This window comes from Sorex araneus, chromosome 1 (genome assembly GCF_027595985.1).
Source record: "Sorex araneus isolate mSorAra2 chromosome 1, mSorAra2.pri, whole genome shotgun sequence".
NCBI classification, from domain to species: domain Eukaryota; kingdom Metazoa; phylum Chordata; class Mammalia; order Eulipotyphla; family Soricidae; genus Sorex; species Sorex araneus.
Genome location: NC_073302.1, coordinates 250957341 through 250962257, shown reverse-complemented (window position 1 = coordinate 250962257; position 4917 = coordinate 250957341). Strand labels below are relative to the sequence as shown.

The window sequence follows — 4917 nt, the reverse complement described above, 5'->3', positions numbered from 1 at the left end:
ATCTAGCTTTCTTAATTCTATCCTTCCTTTACAGTCATCCTTTATCCTGTTCAAAGAAATCAGTATTTGACTTTTTTTTTGGGGGGGGCCGAACATGTTCCACACCTGGTAGTGTTTATTCCTGGCTCTGTGCTCAGGTATCATACCTGTATTGGGGTACTATATGCAAGCTGGGGATGGAACCAGATGCAAGTCACTCAAAGCAAGCACCTTAACTCTTATATGATCCCTCTAATCCTTGGCCACTATTTTTGGAAAGAAATGTACAAAAATTCAAAGCCAGGGGCTGGAGCAATAGCACAGCAGGTAGGCGTTTGCCTTACACGTGGCCAACCCGGGTTCGATTCCCAGCATCCCATATGGTCCCCTGAGCACCGCCAAGAGTAATTCCTGAGTGCAGAGCCAGAAGTAACCCTTGTGCAATACCGGGCGTGACCCAAAAAAAGAACAAAAAATTCAAAGCCAAATTTATCAAAGAAAATTAAATCATGGAAGCATTATTTAATGAGGACCTCCTATTAGCTAGACTCCACTGCATTTCTAGATTACCATCTCAGATTTACTTAGGGATGAAATAGAGGGCAAAACAGGGTCCACAGTCAGCAGTTTACAGATGGGGTTAGGAAGGATGGGGAAGAGAGTGATTTCCTAAAGATTCATTCAGATCCACGTTTAATTACAATAGAAGGAAACATTGCAGGGTTGAACTGATAGCACAGCGGGTAGGATGTTTGCCTTACACGCGACCGACCCGGATTCAATTCCCAGCATCCCATATAGTCCCCCGAGCACTGCCAGGAGTAATTCCTGAGTGCATGAGCCAGGAGTAGTCCCTGTGCAATGCAGGGTGTGATCCAAAACACAAATTTTTTAAAAAAGGCACATATGCTGCATGAGCCCATGTGCTACTTGTGCCCACGTGGCCGAGCATATGCGGTGCCTAAGCACATGTGTCACCCGCATCTCCCCTCTTGAGATGTATACTTTCATGCTTTCATGTCCAGTGCTAGGATGTGTCTAGAGCTCTCTCCACCCTTGGAGAAGCCCACATTCTCTCTTGAATGCGTTATTCTTACTCTTCTCTCTCCCACTCACCCCTTCCTCCTTCCCTCAGAAACCTCTAAATAAAATCTATTTACTTAAAAAAAAAAAAAAAAACAGGGCTGGAGAGATAGCACAGCGGGTAGGGCGTTTGCCTTGCAAGCGGCAGACCCGGGATCAAATCCCAGCATCCCATATGGTCCCCTGAGCACGGCCAGGGGTAATTCCTGAGTGCATGAGCCAGGAGTAACCCCTGTGCATCGCCAGGTGTGACCCAAAAAAAGCAAAAAATTAAAAAAATTAAAAATAAAAAAAAACCTTGCATGATGTTATTTATCTAGGTAAAACAGAAAGGATCGAGTCAGCAGCGCCTGAGAAAAATTATCAAGGAAAAGTGGGTAAAATTCAGGATTGTATGTGAAGAAATGACAGCAAAGGAAAATCTATGAACTTACAGTGCAAGGGCACAGTATGAGAAATTTCATGCCATTTATAGTTAACAATGAAACCAAGAAAAGAAATAAGATAACAATAATAAGTAAATAAACTAGTTAATAATAATAAGCAAACAATAGTTTAGTTGGTGAGTGGACAGTACATTCAATAATGGATAAATAGCAGTTGTTTCTTCTCTAGACTTTAGTCATCTTGCTAATTTTATGTCCTTAATTCTTAAGAATAGTTGTGTTATCCACAGTCTGAACTTAACTCAGATTATGCCTGGAAACACATAAATACTTACAAAGTGAACTCAAGAGTGAAGTGTAAAGAGAATGAAAACAGAAATGAGTTGGGTTTTTTAAAAAAAGGTATGATCCCACTTAACATTCAAAAGTAATTTCCTCAAGAACTTAAAGTCTAAATTCATCTGTTCATATTCCCTGAAAATAGTCAATCACTCTTCCATTAAATATTTAAGAAATTCCCAGTATATGCCAGACAAAGTAATAGGGACAAGACATACACACATGAAAAGATGGCGCTCCCACTCAAGGAATTTGGAAGGCAACTATGCTCACCACTATACCACCAGCGCCGCTGACTCAAGGAAGTTAGAGCTTCATGATTAATCAGTCACGTAAAGAAGAATTGTGTGGAAAATTGAGAGGAAGAAGTACCTATGGCCTTACTAGGGTTTGTCATAATCATAATCTTAAAGATTATAAAGAGTATAAAGAGAATATAAGAGTAAATAACATACCTTCCTCCTCCTCCAAAAAAAAAAAAAGCCAATTGGAATAAAAGTAAAACCAGCAATTGCTAAATAAGGAAAATGTAATTGTGCTACTCAACTTGACCCTGAAGAGGGCAATATTCAAATACTTCCTGATAATGTGAGCATTGATGTAACTTAAAAATAACTGAAGAAAGGAGGGAAGAAAAATGAGTAGAGCATGAAAGTAAAATGATCATAGAAGAAAGATAATAATGTCTAAAGCTGATAATAATAAGAATTATATTGGGGCCAGAGAGGTAGTACAGATAGACTGTGTGCCTTGCATATAGCCAACCCAGCTTCAATTCATGGCATCCCATTTGGTTCCCTGAGCCTAAACATGAGTGATCCCTGAGCACAGAGCCAGAAGTAAGCCCTGAGCACTGCCAGGTACTGCCCCCCAAAGAAAAAATTATGCAGAAAGAGCTAAAAGTATTCACTGTAGCCTGCCTCAATAATATGGGGCTGAGACATGGTTGCAATAGCATTTGTGACCCCCACTATCCTTTTGCAGTCTGTTCTTTTCCAACATGCCTATGTGTAATTTAATCATACGAAATGAATGCTATTTTTTCGAACATATAACTCATTTATTGAGACATGATGCAAATAAAATCTTACAGGTACACAAAGACAAGACATAATTCAGTTAAAAACAAGGACAATCTAACTAGAAAGCTTTAATGTCAACTAAAGCTTGAGCTGAGGTTTTAAGGAAGACATACTGCTGTACTGAAAGTAATTAGTATTCCTCCCCTTCTTCCTCCCTCTCTCCCTCAATGGAATCCACACCAACTTTCTCATAATCCTTCTCCAAGGCAGCCATGTCCTCACGGGCCTCAGAGAACTCTCCCTCCTCCATGCCCTCACCCACGTACCAGTGAACAAAGGCACACTTGGCATACATCAGATCAAACTTGTGGTCCAGGCGGGCCCAGGCCTCAGCAATGGCTGTGGTGTTGCTCAGCATGTACACAGCCGGCTAGACTTTGCCCAGGTCCCCACCAGGAACCACAGTGGGAAGCTGGTAATTAATACCAACTTTGAAGCCAGTGGACACCAATCCACAAACTGGATGCTGCGCTTGGTCTTGATGGTGGCAATTGCAGCATTGACATCTTTGGGAACCATGTCACCATGGTACAACAGGCAGCAAGCCATGTATTTACCATGGCAAGGGTTGCACTTCACCATGTGGTTGGCTGGCTCAAAACATGCACTGGTGATCTCTGCAACAGAAAACTGTTCATGGTAGGCTGAGATGACAAGGGTGTATGTGGACAGAGGGAAGTGATTCAGGGTTAGGGCACAAGGTTGGTCTGGAATTCAGTCAGATTGACATTCAGGGCCCCATCAAACTTCAAACCGAAGGAAAGCAGTCATGGAGGGCACAATCTGGCTAATAAGGCAGTTCAGGTTTAGTATAGTCTGGGTGCTCAATATCAAGGTTTCTACAACAAATGTCATAGATGGCCTCATTGTCCACCATGAAGGCACAATCAGAGTGCTCTAGGGTGGTGTGGGTGGTGAGGATGAAGTTATAGGGCTCCACCATAGCGGTGGGCACCTGGGGGTCTGGGTAAATAGAGAATTCCAGCTTGGACTTCTTGCCATAGTCGACAGAGAGTCATTCCATCAGCAGGGAGGTGAACCCAGAACCAGTTCCCCCACCAAAACTGTGGAACACCAAGAATCCCTAAAGCCCAATGCACTGGTCAGCCAGTTTCCGAATTCGGTCCAAGACAAGGTCAATGATATCCTTGACAATGGTGTAGTGACCACGGGCTAAGTTATTGGCAGCATCTTCCTTGCTTGTGATGAGCTGCTCAGGGTGAAGAGCTGGCAGTAGGTGCCCCTGCGAACCTCATCAATGACTGTGGGCTCCAAGTCTACAAACACTGCCTTGGGCAGATGCTTGCCAGCACCTGTTTCACTGAAGAAGGTGTTGAAAAAGTTGTCTCCTCCCCCAGTGGTCTTGTCACTGGACATCTGGCCAGAGGGCTGGATGCTGTGTTCCAGACAGTAGAGCTCCCAGCAGGCATTGCCAATCTGGACACCAGCCTGGCCAATGTGGATGTAGGGAAATGCACTCACGCATGGTGGGTAGGTCTGTGAGCAGATGCGAGAACTGCAGCACACAAGCAAGTTACCGTCCTCAACAAGCTAAAGGTCCAGGTAAGTAATGCGATGAGCATGAATGCTATTTTTTTTAATAAAACTTACAAATCAAGGTCTATACATAGAAAACATATGACATATAAAGCAATAAACAGCAAAATGTGATCCTTCCTTTATGAGGTAGATACAATGGGGACCACAAGTAAGGAAAAAGGGTCCAAAAATGCTGCTGCAGATTCTCTTCTAGGGCCCAATCCAAGTGGCTCCCTAACTAGAGAAACACGAGCCGTCTTTTTATTTCTGCTGAAAGCAATCTTATCCCATCCTCCAGTTTCTTTCCAGCCTGGTGGAACTTGTACATGCCCAAGGATCTTGGCATGGCCACTCTGCTGCATTGCCATAGTTCTGTGCCCATTCTGCACATTTTCTAAACTCTAAAGGACATCTCCCAAATGTGAAATACACGAGCAGACTTGGCGGAGCAGCTAGCCTATGCAATTTACATAATTTTGTTGTCCCTCTTCTCATGAGAAGAAAGCTTT

At 43.1% G+C, this 4917-nt stretch overlaps 1 pseudogene; it reads right to left on the bottom strand.

Annotated features, from left to right (window-relative positions):
- Nucleotides 1–2999: 2999 nt before the first annotated feature.
- On the bottom strand, nucleotides 3000–4355 carry LOC101551467 (tubulin alpha-1B chain-like; annotated as a pseudogene).
- Nucleotides 4356–4917: the final 562 nt, after the last annotated feature.